Here is a 19,459-nt window from a genome sequence, read left to right on the forward strand (position 1 = left end):
CAGCCTTCTCATCCACAAACAGGGCTAATATTACCAATGACCTACTTCATTGAGATGTGATGACGGCTGAATCCTATGAGGTTATGCATTTAAAGCACTTATTGAAAACGCTCAATAGGTACTGGGTGCTCAATAAACCATTAATAATAATAAAAGTTTAGAGAGCTTCTATTACACTCTTAGCTCATTTTGAGCACTGTCAGGCAAGTTCTTCTCCAACAATTTGTATTAATTTAATGAACTTTTTAATCCCTAAAAGCAGAACTTTTCACTTCATCTGTTTCAAAGCTAACTCATTTGAGTATGTTACCTACTGAAAACTCCTCCCCAGGTTCAGGAGCCCCTGCATCTTACCTTATATTCTTTCTAATTCTTATAAACCATCATGCATTTATCGTCTGATCTAGGTCTCCCTTCTCTAAATTCTTTGGGAACAGTTTTCCTCTAGCTATAAATGTGCCTAAAATCATAATGTCCTCTAGGTTTATGGTGTCTCTAATTATCATATGGGAGAACTTATCAAATTTAGGCTTCATTCATTTATTTATTCAATAAGCATTTATTGACCTTCTTACCATCTGCCAGGCTCTGGGCTGGGTGCAAGAGTTGTCAAAACAAAAGTTTCAGTCCCTATCCTCAGAAGCTTCCAGACCAATGAACAACACGAACACCAAAAGGCAGGTACAACACAGTGTAGCTAATGCTGTGAGCACTGGATGGGTACAGAGGGCGTCATCCAGCTCAGCCTAGAGTTCAGGACAGACTTCTCAGAGGACAAGACACCTGAATTTAATGTATAGGAAGGGGAGGATTTAGCCTAGCAAAAAATCAAGGAAATATCTCAACAACAGAAAAAATAATCCAGCCAAAGGCAAGGCATGAGGAAGAGAAAAGACAGCAAATGAAGGAAAGTGTCACACTTATTAGGGTCAAAGCCAAGATACTCATGGGAAAGTAGACCCCAGAGGTCCAGTACAAAGGGCTGTGAATGACATGTAGATACTGATATGTTACCCCATACTCAAGGAAAAGCAATTGGAGGATTTCTCGAGGGGAAGCAACATGATCCAAATGGCATTTAGCAACGTTACCATCACCTTGGGTGGGAGGAGAAAAATGTCCCTTTGAAAGAGCCTTCCCAGTTCCATAGCTGAAGGCAAATAGATTTAGAAAAAGTCCATGTCAAGAGATATCCTTGTTTGAGTGCTGGGTTTTAAAGATGTTTCAATAGGTAGGAAGAATTACAAGGCTTTTCCAGTAAACTGAGTCATAGACCTAAGAGTTGGGTCCTGGACCACTTGGTCCAATGCCTCCTGGACCAAGTTCTTGCTTTGATGTAGGCAGGGTTGTACAGCTCACATAGGATAGCCAAAGTAACTGAGGCTTGGGAACTGAAATAACCATCCATGTAATAGAGCCTGCAATAATGGGTAGAGCATCAGGGTGCAGCTTCTGCTGTCCAGAGACATCTTTCCACTGCACAGCTTCACCATGGAGGAGATGGCCAAGTGAAGAGCCAGTGAAATGGACAACTGGTTTCTCACTTCAGATCTCCCAGGAAAGAACCAGTATATACAGCTTTCTTATGCACAGTCATGTCAATAATGATACTCACATAAAAAAATTTCTCTCTTATTCTCCATTTTTAAATAATAGCAAAATGAGGTATTCAATCACCTGCATTCCAGGACACAAATTTATAAAGCGATGTATTTTAGAAACAGAGAAAGGCTGGGCACAGTGGCTCAGGCCTGTAATCTTAGCACTTTGGAAGGCTGAGGTGGGAGGATCGCTTGAGCCTAGGAGTTTGAGACCAGCCAAGGCAACATAAGGAGACCCCTATCTCTATGAAAAATTTAAAAAATTAGCCAGGCATGATGGGACCTGTGGTCTCAGCTACTTGGGAGGCTGAGGTGAGAAGATTGCTTGAGCCAGCGAGGATGATAACTGCTACAGTGGGCCGTGATCGTGCCACTGCACTCCAGCTTGGGTGACAGAGTGAGATCCTGTCTTAAAAAATAAAAATAAGAACATAAAAGGATTTTAAGAAATTGCTCTTATTTTCCTACAGATTTCTAATGTGGATCACATGCTGTGGCTGATTCTAGAATGTCAAAAAATACAAAGACACCTTTCTGGCCCCAGCATATTGTAGCATTCTACCTTATAAGAGGCTAGTTAAAAGAAATCAGACTTACCAACAGAAGAACAAGAGAAGCAGTCTTGTACAGAAGGATAAGAATGAGTATAAAATGAACTGTAAAGCTATAAAGAGGAACAAATGCATTCTCTTGTAAAGAAAAAAGGATGAAATGATCTAGAACAATAGGCAAGTGTTTTGCTTCATTGTTTAATCATAATTACAGCTATTTATGTAGCACTTACTATTTGTCCATCATTATTCTCAGAACTTAACACATATTACCTTGTGGGATCCTCACAGCAAACCTGTGAGATGGATACTGTTATTGTCCCCAGTTTATAGGAGAGGAAAGTGAGGCACAAGGAGGTGAGTAATTCACCCATGATCAGAAACTAAAATTCAGAATCTAAACTAGGGGATTTGGCTTGTAACCGACACTAGGAAGAAATGCATTTAGCTGTAATTTGTTCTGGTTGATTTTATTAACACCAGATTCAAAAAGGATTTTAAACTATTTGTTATGAGTTGGAAACACATGACTGGTCCTCAGTTCACAACTTGGAGAATTTTATTTTTAATTTCTTGGTTCTGCTTCCTCATGGCTCCTATTATCTTCAAACCATGATTGGAAAAATAATATGAAAAAATAATTATGAACATTGGCTTATAGATAAAAAACTGCTTAACTTAAGCAAAATCAGATCAAATTAAGGCTGAAATCTCTTTCTTGTAAAAATTTTACTTTTTTATATGCAAGAATTTGTGTCTGTTCTTGTTGAATTCCAGGCCTTAGAAATAGACATATTTATTTAGTTTGGCCTAGGTCTAGTGTGTGTTGCTTGATCTGTTCTTCTTAGTTTATTGTATCTCTTAATCTTCTACACATGCAACCAGAGACCTCAGTGATGAGGGCATTGGAAAAATCTAAACAATAAATACTGGCTAAGAGATTCTCTATAAGTGCAATGATTAATCAAATAATGCTTGGAATCATGATGTTGGAATGATTAGATCTTTGCAGAGTCACCAAATTATAAATTCCAGTGCTTGCCATAACTGGTAATGTTTTCTTATTGCTTGAAATATCTGAGATCAGTATTTTGTACATGATAAAACAAAACAGCTCACTGCTTTGAGAAGCAAATATGATTCGGTCTTCGAGGTTTCAAATAAAGCCAGAAGCCATGATATTTTCCTGCTAAACCCAAAGCTTCAGTTATGAGCTCCTTCTTCTTGTTTGCCCTTTTGGAGTTCAGAAACCCAGGTTTGATCTCTTTCCTTGGCACTGACTGAGCACCCTCACAGAAACCTTCCCAGAACTTCCACTTGGCACTGGCCCTGGAGCACTCAGGTGGCACCTAGTACCTGGCCTTGGTTCCACCTATCTTTGATGGCACCTGGGACCAAGAACAGCAGGACACTGACACTTCAAATTGCCAATAGTCTCAACTGGCATAGAGCTTTACTTTCACTTATTTTTCTACTCATGGATTTCCTCTTTTCCGTGTAATTGTCCAACCAAGTTACTCATTCAACATGTTTTTATTAAGCACCTACTAAACTCTATGGTGAGGAAAAGATGATAAGCTAGAAAGACATAGCCTCTGTCCCCAGGGAACTGACAGTCTAGAAGGAAATATACAATAATAACAAAGCATGCAAGCTAAAAGTACAGGGTGTAATGGAAATGCAGAAAGGAAATATAAGTATCAGAAGAAATACACCAACATGTTGAAAGCAGTTCCTGCGTGGTGGAACTTTGCTTAATTCTTCCAAATTAAATACTCTATTTTAAGGTCTTTTCCAAGCTTAATTTAACGGGCAAAAATATTGTTATAAAGAGCATTTTTAAAACAAAAAAAGAACACTTTCAGTCTATTCAAACAGTAAGTTTTGAGAATTTTTGTTCTTTAACTAATATCAAAAATTTCTATATTTATTATGCCATGAAGTGTCACTGTGCGGGCAATGACTCCAGCTCCTATTCAACTTAAATTCCTTCTTCAATTATGCCAGCATTGGCTGCCTTAGATAAAAATCCTTTCTGGTATAAAAAGGTATTAGGCAACCCTTGCCTCCATAATGCCTCCATGAAATCTCATTCGTCTTATTCTTCTCAACTTCATGAGCAGAAACTGAAGAATATAAACTTTAGTCACATTTAAATTTAGAGTATTCTATGAATTTACCCTCTGATTCTCCAATAGCTCTGAAGTCCACAAAACAATGAATAAAAAAGCCATGCCTTCCAATGACATTTCCACCAACAGTGGATTACATATATGATGGTGGTCCCATAAGAGTATAACAGAGCTGAAAAATTCCTATCTATGGCCTAGTGACATTGAAGCCATAGTAAGGTGTTATCATAAAACATTTCCTTTTGCATGTTTGGATATACCAATTCTTATACATTTATGTTTAAATATACAAATTCTTACCATTGTGTTCCAATTGCCTACAGTATTCAGGACAGTAACATACTGTATGGGTTTGTAGCCTAGAAGCAAAAGGCTAGACCACCACAGCCTAGGTGTGTAGTAGGCTATACTATAATATTTAGGTTGGTGTAAATACATGCTATAATGTTTACATAACCATGAAATCATCTAACGATACACTTCTTAGAATATATCTTCACTTCTGTAAGAGAAATCGAAAGGACCAGCAATTATAACAAGATAGAAGACTATGATTAGATCCAAAGATCAAGATAATTTGAAAGGAAGCCAACTCGAAATAGCAACCAGAAACTTTCCAGATGCTCATTGTTGATATATATTTGATAGGGATTTTCTTCCCAATCTGAAGGCAAAGTTTGCTGTCCGCGTTTCTTTGTATTACTAAAAATGAATTAAGAGTAATTTCTTCAATGCTAAATACACTTTTTTCTAACAATAGAAGTCTTAACATATGTGTTTTAGACTTTGAAAGTCCAGAAGTTTAATGAAGAAAACAAATTCCCACATAATCTCACAACTAAGAGATGCCATTTTCACCCTTAAGTCACTGAATAGTTGGTTTTATACTGTTTGTATAGCATATCCCACTCTTGTCACTTAACATTATGCTGGGAATATGTCACTTAAATATATATATATATTTGTCATGACTTTATAATATTCTCTTGAGTAGATATATGACTTATTTAACTTTTCTCTTATTTCTGTATAACTAAATGGCTTCTTTTTTGCTATTATGTTATAATGAACGTTTTTGCATCAAGAATAACTTATAAAGACATCTAAAGGACTCTAATCATGATAAATCAAGATCAACTAAAAAAACGTGAACACGCTTGACATGCATTGCTACAGGTTATGAATCACAAATTATCCTTGGTCTCCCATGTCTATGGGTTTTTTTTTTTTTACATGGCTAACTAACTTAATAGCACCTAGAATTATAGGTGCATCAACTTTTAATGTTACCCATTTTCAAATCTATTTGTTTTAATATCCTGCTTTATTTCACATATTCCTTAAGGGAACTTGGAATTTTTCACCTTTTTAATAGAATATGTATTAGTTATCTTTGCTGCATAAAAATTACCTCAAAGCTTAGCTCAAGACAACATCAAGACAACAAATACTTATAATCTCACATTTGTGTGGGTGTGTGTGTGTGTGTGTGTGTGTGTGTGTGGACTCATGACCAGGTGCAGCTTAGCAGGGCAATTCTGGTTCAGGATCTTTCATGAGGTTATAGTCAAGCTCTCAAACTGCAGTCATCTCAAGACCCAAGGAGCTAGAAATTGGCTCCTATGCTCAATCACATGGCTGGTGGCATGCCACAGCTCCTCACTGGCTGTTTGCTGGAGGCCTCTGCTCCTCACCTCATGGGCCTCTCCATAGAATTGCTTCCAACAGGGAAGCTGCGTCCCCCAGAGTGAGAGGTGCAAAAGAGACAAGAAGAAAGATGTCCAAAAACAGAAGCAACAATACCATCACTCTTCCTGAATTATATTGGTCACAAAGACCAGTCTTGGCATAATGTGAGAGGGGACCACACAAGGGTATGAACACGAAGAGAAGTGGATGATTTGGACTTTATGTTGAAACTGTGGAATCTTCCAGACTAACTACCACATATATAATTTTTATGAGGATCTGAAATATGTACCTAATAATCTTCTGCTGAAAACTCCTTCATGTGCTGCCACTTAGAAAAGAGTTTACCATTACCGAGTAAATTTGAATATTCCCATATCTTACAAGTGAGCAACTCTACTCCTAGGTATAACTTCCTAAAGAAAGTCTTTATATAGACACCGGGGTGTATATATAGAAAGTCTCCTATAGGGGCACACGTACAAGAATGTTCTATACAGCAGGCTTTCTGATAGCAATAAATAAATAACAGTCCAGATGTCCATCAATAGAAAAAATAATAGCAAAGTAAACTGTAGGGTGTTGATATCATAAAATACTATTCAGCGTGACACTGAATGAACTGTAGTGCATGCATCAATCCAGCTGCATCTGCTGAGTGCAAAACACAGAATATAAAATATATATCAATTACATTACTATAATATTCATAAAAGACAAAACCAAATAACATGCTGTTTAGTGGTATATTTATAAGAACTAAAATTATAAAGTAAAGCAAGTATATGATGATCCAAAGGCCAGGAGAACAGTAACGCGCCGGAGAGAGAGATGGGAATGTGCCCAGAAAGGTCTGCAGAGACTTCTAAGAAAGTGGCAACCTTTTATTTTTTAACCTGGGATGGTGAGTATAGAGGTGCTCACCTTATGCTTTTAAATCTACATAAATAAATGTTTTTACTCTCTTCAATAACACATGAAAAAACCACACCATGTGGTAAAAATATTCAATAATATTTGCAACATGAAAATAGTAGTCAACACATTAAGCACTTACTATGTGACAGGCACTGTGATAAGCATGTTGAGTGATGGTTTTTCATTTAATTCTCACCACAGGCAAAAGGCAAAAATTATCTTTTTTTCCTCATTTGCCAGATGAAAAAATTTAATCTTTAATAAATGAAAACACCTGCCCAAGGTGAGACAGCCAGCATGTCGTGGAGCTGGGATTCAAACTCAGGCCAGATAGCTAACTTTCCTGATGGCTAAGTTTACACTTGGGTTCGTTCCTACACATAATTCCATGTGTAAAATGATGAAATGAAGCATTAAATCATGGAAGTGTTGGAATTATATGTGAAATAGATAAACTGGTCCTTGCACAGGTGAATGGACATTCTCATAAGCTCTCAAGACTCCTCCATTGCTTCCACTGTTCCCCGATGATGAAATCCTCCTCACCTTTGTATCAAGATTTCAGGTGCCTCTCTTATAAACATCAACCAAATAAGAAGACACATCTTTAGAGCACCTAGTATAAGCCAGGCTCTCATCTAAGTGAGAGATACATGAACTCTCATCTAAGTGCTAGATGCATTAACTCATTTGATCCTCATAACCACTCACTACACTGAATGTTACTATGGTACCCATTTTATAGATGAGATAGCAGGTCCCAAGAAAACTGTTTCCAGCCATTACACATCTTATAAATGGCAGCACCAGCATTTAAACCCAGACATTCCAGATCCAGAGCTTATGATCTTAACCACTGATATACTGTCTCCCATAAGATATTATGTTTAGAGTAAGGGCAGATAAGAGAAAAGCAGGCTCCTTTCCTAATGGAATGCTGTATGGAATATAGATGTTCTCTACCAAATGAAATGCTTGAAAGGATTTCCGTTCTCAGATTTTCTTATGATGTCAGAAAAAAATGTAACATGTGTGCTAGGAAAAAAAATATATCATGGTTTTATCTTAGAGACAGTAAGAACACTATAATTGCACTTCAGTTTTTAATTTAATTTTGTTACAAGTTCACTGCCTTTATTATCTTAAGCTAACAGGAGTTAATTCAACTAGTTAACAACATTACAGTCATTTGATTCACATTTGCTCTAAGTCATTTTTAGGAGTGAGGAAAGATATTTTATATATTAATCTAAATTTGGGAGGCTCCCACTACATGTGAGGCCCTAGAACAAAAGATATTAAGTTTAAAAAAACATAGTCCCTCCCCACAGCAGTCCACAGCCTAGTGGTAGACAAATAATTACCATGCATATGACTGCTATCAACATACTAGGTTCTAAAACAGAGGAATGCATTCTAGAAGTGACTGTCTCAATTTATGCTGCCTTAAAAAAAAGTGTCTTTTGAACTGAGCCATGCAAGATAAATGTACTTTTGCTACATGGAAATTGGAAGGAAGGGCATTCATGATAGAGAGAGCACAGCACAGTCAAAAGTCTGGAGACATAAAAGAACATCATATGTATAATTTTTTGCTGCTAGAGTGGAAATTGCTTAGAGAGTCATGGTGGAAAATGACTCTGGAAAGGGCAGTTGGAGGAAAATAATGAAAGTCTTTTCCTGATTCAATAGTTCGACCTGAGGGCAATAGGGAGTCTTAAAGATTTTTAAGCAGGAAATTATCATGTTTATTATTTATTTTATTCTGTAATCCAGAGGGCCTGGATTATCGAAGGAGGAGCCTCCCTGCAGAAACAGCAGCCTGAAGGCTATTTTAATAGTTCTGTCAAACATTACCAACAGTCTGAACTAAACCACCTTATAAAATAAATAATATTTTAGACTCCATTTTACAGATGAAAAAAATCAAGGCGCAGAGGAGTAAAGTAACTTGTCCAGCACTGCACAGCTGGTAAACAGGGGAGTCAGGGTTCAAACCCAGGTGGTCAGACTGTAATACCTCCTGCACAGGTCACTTCTCTGCCAGGTTGGATGATAATCATGACAGGTGAAACAAGGTAGGTAGTTAGAGAGCCTTAAGTTCAGCCTACAGAATCGAGGGTGCTCCCTCCCATTAAACATCACATGGATCACAGAGTAGAGACATGGCAGCTAGAGAATCAGTGAGTTCCGTTTCAGACATGTGGTCCAGGAGGTGTTTGAGAGACAGGCCCAGATGCCAGAGAGCTATTGAAAATGCCAAGGCTAGGCTCAGGAGAGTAGGGGCGGGAGAAAATCAACTGGCCATGGAAGATCACCACTGCATAGACACCCTCCCACCCAAGACACTCATCCTGAAGATGGAAAACCTGAGGTTATGAGAGGCAGCTCAGAAGACAGCCCTCTAGAGCCAAAACCACTTTCAAATTCTGGGCTTCCGTGTGTGTTCTGGATTAAGTTTCTTTACTTTTCAAATCGGAGGGTTTTTTTAATTTATAAGATTGAGACTGTAGAGTAGTACATCACTTACCACTTGTAAAGATAAAAATTAATATATATCTTAAGTTCCTAGTACATTGCTTTCCAAAAGTAAGTGCTTGATAACTGATACATAATGATTGCTATCATTATTGTTATCATTTAAGAGATTTGTCAAAAATGAGGCTCTAGTGTAGGTGTAACATGCTGGGCTCCCAGCCCAATTACTTTATTGGCAATTTTTCTCCATAAATTTTTCTTAATTACCTGGAATTATCACCAACTTTTCAACCGAGGAAAAGAAAAAAAGAAGCCCCTTTTCAGGAACATGAATTAGCATTTTTAAAAAATCAATTCTCTATTAGCCAAAAAGAATAACCTAGAGAAATCTGATTACAATTATATATACATATATACAATAAAATACAAAACATTGCTCGGAAACAAATCGAGTGGCACATTTCCCTGGAGTCTGAAACAACCCAGACGAATCTGTGGTGTGACTCATTGCATCTAAAGAAGAATCAGGCAGTGATTCTGTCAAGTGTGATAGAAAGGACCTGCTCAGCCATGGTCATCTTGCCCAGGATTCTCCATGGTGACATTATCTATGGTCACAATGGGTACATCCCCCAAGAAGGATGGTCTTCCAGGAGTCACTGAAAATTTCAAGAAGCGAAAATTCAACAGAAAATATTTGAACCCAGGAATAAAATAGAAGCCTTGAAGACTGAAGGATATGTAAGCATTTATTTGTCACTTTGTCATTCCTCCTTTAGATGTATTTTTCTTGGGGATTCAATGTGGTAACTAAGAATACAGTTATACAGTCAAAAACTTGGGAACTGAACAATTACAGTAGAGGAGAATTTCTGGTCAAATGACTTCAGTTCACATCACTGATATACACACACATATGCACACACACACACAGGTCAAAACACAAACACACTTAAGAAAAAAAGACATTGGAAATAAATTAAATCTATTGTTTAATTTGATTGCTTTTAAGATAATACATTGGTAAGGATGCGAATATAAGCAATGTGGAAAAAAAGAAAATAAACGAAGAGGAAGCAGTGCCAACTTCATCCATTAGAAATAAGGGGAGATGTTTCAAGGCAAAATTCCTCCTTCAGCACTAAGGATTGTTGGTCTTTTGAGTTCAGTTCTCCGAACAGGTCTGCAGAGCCTCAGACTCCACTAGTTCTCCCTCCTTTCAAGCCCCTATCTCTGCCCCTGCTTATCTGAATATATAGGCCTGCCCTTTGCTCAGATTTATGGGTCCAGCAAGGGCTGCGTGTATTTACAGTGTTCTGACCTGAAGACCCCGGCCTGAAGGAGAAGAGGAGGAAACTGGGACCCATTCCATAAACAGAGACAGATCTGAGGGGGAGGTAAAAGGCTTTGCTAGCACTTAACATTTTTAACTATTTGGCCAAAGCTTACGAATTACCGATTAGATTAGAGTACAAGAAAAACGAAAGACGTCGGTGGAGATATGGAGAGAGTAAATTGTGTATTTTCGCTCTAGTCTAGTTGCTTGGAGGCTCTGGGTTTGGGGGTGGGGGTGTGGTTAAATTTAATATGAAAGGTCAGAAGGAAAATTGATAAGTCAGTTACAGAGGGAGTTATAAAATGCTTTGGGAAGACAAAAATGAGGATATAAACAACATTTAATAAGTTGGAAAATTTCTCCAACCACAAGTTAAGCTCCTTGTGTGAAGCAAGATTCGTTGCATTTTTTAAACTGTAATTGGTTATAGAAGAAAAATCCCCTGCTCTATGTTTAAACGAGAACACATTGCCATAGATGACCAAAAGCCAATAATTATGAGTTTAAATATTTTTCTTAGAGCCTGGTGACCCACTTGAAAGCATCTCTTTTCAAACAGGGCTGCTTTGTAAATGGGCCACCAGTATGTAAAGCAACTGGTCCATCTGTAAGGTGCACGCACCAGTTCAAATGGGAAATAAAAAGCACTTACATCTTGAGCAGTGCTTAGCACCCCAAAATGAATCCCTCTTCCTCAGGGCCATATGTTTGTGTACCAGCAAAATGTGAAAGTACCACTTTTATTTGGAGCCATTCTCAAATGATCTACTTGCTGGAAAAACTTGAGTTCGTGTGGGAAAACCCTTACCTACCGACTGACTACATCAGAAATAATCTAGCATCATATGTAAAGCCTACAATATTCAATAGAGAACTCAAAAACAAAGCAACTAGGATAATACAGTAAGTGAATCCTCCACAAATCCATTTACATTACAATGGAACAAAAACGTGTAATATACATGGCTGAGGCTGTGATTAGAAAATTTGTGAAATATCATCAAATTGCTTTTTACTCATTTTAATATAAAGCAACCGTGTTCCCATGATGTCATCTGTTAAAGCTATAATGATCTACTATAGTGATGATATTGTGTGACTGGAACATTTTGTTTCAACTAAAGTATGTTGTGGATAATAAAGAGTGTTATTACAGTCCATTCTAAGTGGACCTGTGTGACTTAGATTGAATTATTATTAATAATTGCATGAGAAAATACATGTGCTTCACATTGTGTGTGGCACTTTAGAAATATTAACCTGTTTATTTATATTATATTATTATTAAAGTCATTTGTCAGGAAATCAAAAGTAAAATTAATTCTATAACTGAACTTTTAAAAAATTTATAATACAAAAAGCATATAAATGCACTTTCTTTTCCATTTTGTGTGCTATTTTATACAGAAAATTAAACATAAAATTCCGAGCAGTCAAGTTAAAGAAGGCATTTGATTATTACGTCAGTATAAGCTGACTACAGAACAGTGGAAACTTGGGCAAAAAATGATGAATGGGAAAGAGCTATCCTAACAAGGTTGCATTTCTAAAGTAAAATGAAATATGTGACATAGTATTCTAGAAAACGAATATCTTTACTGCTATTTCTTTTGAACTTTTCCTCTAAAATAGTAAAACTTCTGCTTTGTAAATAATGCATGCTCAAAACAGATGCAACTGCATGCGGACTGTTTAAAACAATTTTTGGAGCTATTACATCGTAGCTAAAAGGCTTCCCTGTGTCATTTCTGTCGAGATCCATTTGCCAGTGAAATATTTTTTTTTTTTCTAATATGGTGTGGATCCTAGCACCAATGGGTTCAGATGTAACCATTTCAGAGCAGAGGCCTAGCTCAGTATGCCAGAAAAAAAAGAAAAAAAGAAAAAAGAAAAGAAAAAAAACTCACCACAAAGAACATTGAGATGAATGGCTCTATTTTATGAGCCATAAAAGTTTTATTCATCTTGACACTGAAACAGGTTTAGGCAGTGAGTTGACACGCCTTAAATAAATAAGTGGAATTAATTCCCCAGCCCTTGAAACAATAGCAGCATGCATGTAGCACGGAGAAATGCCCCATTGTTTCCCCGTGGCTGCCTGATATTGATATTATTTGTGTTTTTCTGTGCTGCTTCCTCAGGGGCCTGGTTGATCCACTTCAGATTCATCCCCTGTTTTATTAGAGGTTGAAAAAGGTTCAAGACCTGGTTGTACCACAGCTCCCACCGACAGCTAAGGAACCAGTTTGGCGTCTGGTTTGTCTGTTGTTTTACTGCTGACCTTCGAATCAACTTTAACCCCTGACCTCTGGAGGCATCTATCATGACAAGAGGCTGTTTAACACAAATGGTGCCCATTTATAGGGGAAGAGACTCAGAAGATTTCCTTTTTATGAAGAATTTAGTTTTTCACCCCTCTTTTCTCAGTCACCACAGGTGAAATCCCTCTCAGCAGCTGGCTTATGAAATAATGTGAAGGGAGGCCTTAATGAGCAGAACGCACCCTCAGCTGGAGATAAATATATGCAAATGAGATGCACAAACAAAGGAGCCTGGACAGAGAAATATCTGCAATTCCAGCAAAATGCTGCCTGCAGCTCGAAGATGAACAGCTTTGATAAAATGGTAACAAAAAGCACCTTTTTATCCTCCAGCGTGTTTTACATTGCAATAGACCATTGTCATTGCAACCCAGTGGAGCATGCAGAGGTTTTCTGCACTGTTTCAGAAACTGTTTAAACATTTGTTTTAAGGCATTCATGAAATATAATCAATGGACTGCTTCTTTGTTGTTGTTGTGGTTTTTTTTTTTCCTGAGTGTGTTTTAGATGTTACTGTAGTTATTTTACCTGTTGGTCTTTTCGTGGTTTAATGTTGCTGGCTTGCTGTGCTAGTTCACATTTTGGTGACTGTTTCTTCCACTAGTGAGAATGATTTTTTTTTTTTTTTAACTTTTCAATGGAAAGAGATTTCAAGTTAACAACTAGTAAGAATCGGCTTTGAGCAGCACCCAAACAACTCGTTTTAATGATGGCAATCAAGTGTGAGAGCTAATTCAGAGACAGGCATGTTAACATGCTGATTTTAATAAGCTTTAAAAAGGCAATCTCTAACTTTTAAAAGTCTCTTTTTAATTTAATTGTTCTTGGTTCATATGATGCCAAAACAAACAAAACCATTAAAATATGTTTTCAATATGTATCCACAGTGTTATCTGATGATGTTCTAAATTAGCATCATGTTGGTAAAATATTGATTTGATAAGCTTTAAAAACGGAAAAGCTGGAATTATTGACCTAGTTAGAGGAAAAAGCAACATTTTTTCCTAAAAATGAACAAAGCCCCAGCCCCAAGATCTCAAACCAGAGAAAGGCTGGGCTCACGACACGTAAGTTGCTGCATTTGAGCATATGTATTATGTTTAAGTGAATTGTCAAAGCAGCTAAGGTGAGAGAAGAAACACTATGAGCTTCACATGTGTCAGAATACTATCACTCTTAAAGCTCAGCAATATTTGGTTCTTTCATTTATAACACAACCCTAGCATTCTGCAGCAAGAGATGTACAAGGACCTTTACATTTCCTTTACCTAAATTATTTCATCTTGGTAGCTAGGATTGGAGTGGAGACATTCTTCTGAGTACTGTATAGCTTTCACATTCTATGTGCATTTCATCAGGCAAATGTCAAATTTGCTAATAACAAGAAAATCTCCTCATTTTTAATCATGCCACTCCTGTTGCATGGGGTGGGGTGTGGGGTGGGGGATGGACGCAAGCAGGGAGCGGAGGAGGAAGCATAAAAGCATTGAGCAGTCTGACCAAAGAGAAGAAGAAGAAAAATGCTTGTTTGGATTTTTAAATGACACATGCTTGGTTATCTCAATGCCTGTATCGGTGCATCATTAAATTCAGAATTTCAGGAGTTAATAGAAAGTTGGTTATATTAGGGATGCTTTTTCAAGCCCAGGTTCGAAGCAGCATAATTATGTTCAACTGCTGTTGTTTGGAAAGGGCAAACAGCATCTTAGGCACAGAACAATGAAATTACAGCTGAGATTTAGGTTAGCAAAAGCCGTCTTCTCTAGGCTTTTATGATTCATTATTTCCCATTAAATACAGTATTAGAAGTGTACACTAGATAGCTCATGGTTGCTGCTCTCGGAGCACATTATCTATATTACACAGGTCTGGGGAGCAGAATTAGAAAACTTTGGGGGAATGAGCAATATGTGTTTGCTGATAGAAGTACCATATGGCTCATCTTCTTCAATTGCTTTCATTGCGACTCTGATGCTGGAGAAATTAAAGTTTTATTTGATGTGGCACAGCTTAATGAACTGTCTTCTGTTAGGAAAATTGAATATGTTTCCTGTTATTTGAGCACAGAGCCTCCATGGTTTGGCTGATGAGGGATGCATTATGTATTGTTTATTTAGCATTTTGAAAACAAAAGCAAGATATTGAAGGTAAAATTGATTACTGCTGGATTGCATTATAGAATCAAGTTTTCTCCCTTTAAATTTCCCTTTACAATCCTTTTGTAATGTTTTAATGTGAGATTGTTCCAGCTTTTTGTTTCTCAAAGTTACACAGAACTTGGTTTTATTAAAATACCTTTATTTGTAAATGAGCCACATGAAACTGTAAAGCCAGTATTGCTACACTTATAAAGTTCTAAGAACGATGTTTGGAAAAAAAGAAAATAATTCAATTTGTATGAATCTAATTGCAAAACTTCTAGTGAACCCCCAATCAGTTCTGAGAGAATCTAATGTTTGGCTAGTTGAAAGGGGGATGTCATTTTCTTTTGTTTGAAATAGACCACTTAAGAACATGCTGGGGTGGGGCCATAAGAGAAGGAAGACGCTTTTAATATTTGGAAATACAAACCTAAAAATATCGTTTTAAAATTTTGAGTTAGTCATCAGTGAATAAGAAGCTGTATTCGGCCTGCAGATTAAAGAAAATAAAGTGCAGATCTCATGAATTTAAATTTTTAGTGAATAAATAGGATTACAATATGCTTACATGCTGAGAAAACTGGGATGTCAATCCGTGTGAATGTTCTCTACTCCCTGAAGAATCTATGAGATAATGTATTTAAAATTTTGTTTAATGTCCTTGTTTTTGTTCTGGTTCTGATTGTTTTTGAAAAATAAGAAATCTGAATAATCTCTAAAAAGACTAAATGTAAAATCATCTTCTAATCACTGCATTTCTTTTTTTCATTTTTCAGTGAGAAATATTCCCCACGTGTGCTGATGCCTCAGACACACCAATCTGCAACAAGCAACTAGGATAAAAAATAGTTAAAAGTGAATCAACGTTTATCTGGAATATACAGTCCTGACCCCCTTACGCACTTCCCCCCCACAACCCCCCCCCCAACACACAAAGTCATTTGTCTTCTGTGTCCTGTGATGTTTTGAGGATTCTGGCAAATATGGCAGTTAAACAAACTTCTAGCACAATCTAAATACAGTCTGGTCAAGAGAGGCTTCCAATGTTTATAGACCATAAGTAAAGACAAAAAAAATCTGGTATTTAACCAAGAATAGTGCTCTTGAAAATGTCTCAGAACAAAGTGTTTAAGCAAAACTTTGGCCATAGATATTCTCCATTCCTCATTCTTTGCTGATTTTTTTTTCAATTAGGACTTTTTATATGCCATCATTTTGCTGCTGCTTCTTCTTCTTCTTCTTTTTTGAAATTAACAAACTAATTTTAAAAATCAATGCCTGACTGGGGACCTGGTCATACAAACTTCCTTTAGATACAGTTGAGAAGAAAACATCACATTTTTATGAAGCCCCTCTCCTGACAGGGGACTGGAGGAGGAACACCATTATGCATTGTTATCAGCGTGGTGTAATTTGACTGTTGACAAAGTATCCGTGGCAGTGCGAATGAGCGCAGTTAGAAGTGTGGCGGATTGTAATCAAGAAGATGCTTAGCTGTGCAACACTGCATCTTGAGCAGATTTGAATCAACATTGCCTTAAGGGGACACACGCACATACCAAAAGAAAAAAAATCCATTAATTTTTAGAGGGAAAATTAGAGTGGCACTTGATGAAGTGAAATTTGACATGCGTTAATTGGTGTGCAGCTCTCCTAATTAGAGATTTTCAAATTCTTTTACTGCTGTCACCATGATGGCATATTGTCTTGCTGGACAAATACTAAAATTGCAAATTGGTTTGATCAGGAAGTTTTGAGTATGAAGATAACACTGTATCCTCTAGTCCACTTCCAAAAGGTGGACAGCTGGAGAGCAAAGATGACTTTCAGCTTTATCTTCATCCCAGATAAAAAAAAAAAAAAGGATTATTAAAATCGTTTCATTATGAGACTTAATGTAAAGGAAGCAGGTGCTGATACAATTTTCTTAAACAGATGGAAACGTTCCTTTGATACTCATGCTTCTGCTTCACATGAAATATTTCAGGTAGAAAAAGAAAGCCAGTGAAATGCTACATTATATATATACATTCTCATATTTCTCCTTATATTCTTCAGAAATTGGAGTTAGGTGGATTTTTTGAAAGCTCATGTCACATTTTTCCCTGCTCTGAGATCTAAGGCACTCCAGTTCCCCTTCTTGTCTTAATTATACTGATGTTTGGCCCCGAGGATGGCACCAAATATGATACCACAATAATTTTGGTTTCCTTTTTCCAACTTCTCTTGTCTAGCCCTTGAACCTCTCTTAATTCATTAACATATTGAATTTTTTCAATTTTCCATTTTCTTGCAATAACAATATTAATGCCGGGGTGAAATCTTGATTGGAGCTAAATTACTTGTTACCTGCTGGCATTTATTTATATGGCATTGAATTATAAAGCTTTGCTATTGTCATGCCTTGGGCGAATTGTTTATGACACCAGTAATAGGAGTAATTGTTATTGTTGAAATTACCTGTCAGCTACCCATAGCAGTGGCCCTTGTCCCACTGACAAATAGTGACAAGGGAGAGGTATCCTCCATGCGTCCCCCTGATGGCTTCTCCTCTGATAATAAGAAGTGCAGGGCCTCTGATAATTTGCCTGTCACTGTTGAGTGCAGCTCAGACAGAGTTGGCCAAATTGTTGTCATTCACTTTGACAAAGACAGCAAAATGCTCCCGTGCAAGAGGAGGATTATCAAAATAAATGAAATCGCTTACACCCCCTTTGTTTGTTTGGCTCAAGAATTGCCTGGCTTTGTATGAGGTTGTGAAATCAAGGTCCAGTTCTTATCAATGTGCCTCTGCTCATTCTAAGATGAGGATCCCAGGGAAGGAAAGGCAGCTTAGAAGACTCACCATTTTGCAGCTTGCATCGGCTAGTAAAAAATTATATTCAAATGTAAACGGAAAGTCAATAAAATTGTAATGAGTCTAATAGGTCATTAATTAATTTAAAACATGTCTAAAATTTACACCTTTTCTTTCCTGCCTTCCATTTGTCCCTCTGATTCTTTTTTGGCCCACACAGACATTCAAATTCAATAAGCATTCAAAAATGCACAGGTTTCTCGTTTGCAATCAAGTTTTCTTTAAAAGTTTAGAAATCTCCGTCTCTGACTCTTACAGCTTTAAAAGATTATCTAGTAGGATTTAGGATTATTATTTCAGATGGTTGGTTCCTTTCCATACATTACCTTTTATTTATATACTATCTTCATGAGTAAAGAGATAAATGAAACATAGTTCCAGGTATGAAGCATCAATTATCACAGGCTTACAGAAGAAGCAAAATGGGCCTGTTATTGCCAGAGTGCAAATATTAATGTAAACCTTTGCATTTTAAAATCCCTTGGTTGCAGCCTGTGAACCTGTCATAGAGGGGGAAAGGGACTGGGAGCAGCAGGGATGGTGTCGGGGAGTGTCCCTGTCTGAAAGAAATGAGCTTGAAATGAATCAAACCTTTGCTCTTGTAAAAGCCAGAATCATTCCCACCTTTCCACAAAAGGCATCATTTCATGGTAGGAAAATTCTTATTTTTAAGGTGCCTGGGAGGCTATTACTCAAAGATCTTCTTGACAAATACCTCCTGTTATAAGAACTTGAAAAGGAAAAAATAACTAGGATAAATGTAAAATATCGGCTCCATATTGGATAGTAATCAGCTGTTTATTGGTCTCTACTAGACAAGTAATGACCAGCCACAGTGTTAAGTACCAGAAACATTGCCTTGGGTCCTTGCCTCCCAACACCAGCCATTATCTGATTAGAGAACCTCCAAAGAAGTCACTAGTGCATAATTTTATGGGTCTTAACAGCGCAGGTCGGCTGGCAGAAAAACTACCTAGGAGGGTTGATAAAGCAACAGTGGAACATGATTTTATTTACTTCACTTACACCTTGGTCTCTGAAAGAGTACCTGAGTATCTCAGATGCTGGTGGCTGCACAAGAAACCTAAAATCAATTCAAATAGGAATTGCATGGGACATGGAGGAGGTGGAGGAGGGGGACAAGAAAAGTAAAATTATCTGTCTCTTAAAGCTTTCCATGGACTGCACAGTTTGAAGTAGTGAACAATATTGTTATAGGCATCTAGATCCTTTCTTTGGTGTTATGTATTTAAAGCAGGTAAATAGGGTTTTAGCAGTGCTAAAACCATACATGCAGTATGATTATAGGAATAAAGTGTGTTTCTAATCCTTAATGATAATGTATTCTTCTAAAGACGACCACTCCATGGTTAACTATGTTGAATGTCCCTGATTAATAAGTGGAAGGCAGTGACATAATTAAGAGGTTATCTGT

General features: G+C 37.2%; 1 protein-coding gene across 1 annotated transcript in view; it reads right to left on the minus strand.

The window, feature by feature from the left end:
* Nucleotides 1-12,629: 12,629 nt before the first annotated feature.
* Nucleotides 12,630-19,459, minus strand: part of MEIS1 (Meis homeobox 1) — a 265,720-nt gene continuing 258,890 nt past the window's right edge. The window contains exon 18 of the transcript XR_010115681.1: nt 12,630-15,791. The gene's annotated coding sequence lies outside the window, so the exon portion shown is untranslated. The remainder of the gene's footprint in view (nt 15,792-19,459) is intronic.

Source organism: Symphalangus syndactylus, chromosome 14, assembly GCF_028878055.3.
Source record: "Symphalangus syndactylus isolate Jambi chromosome 14, NHGRI_mSymSyn1-v2.1_pri, whole genome shotgun sequence".
In the NCBI taxonomy this organism is placed as follows: Eukaryota; Metazoa; Chordata; class Mammalia; order Primates; family Hylobatidae; genus Symphalangus; species Symphalangus syndactylus.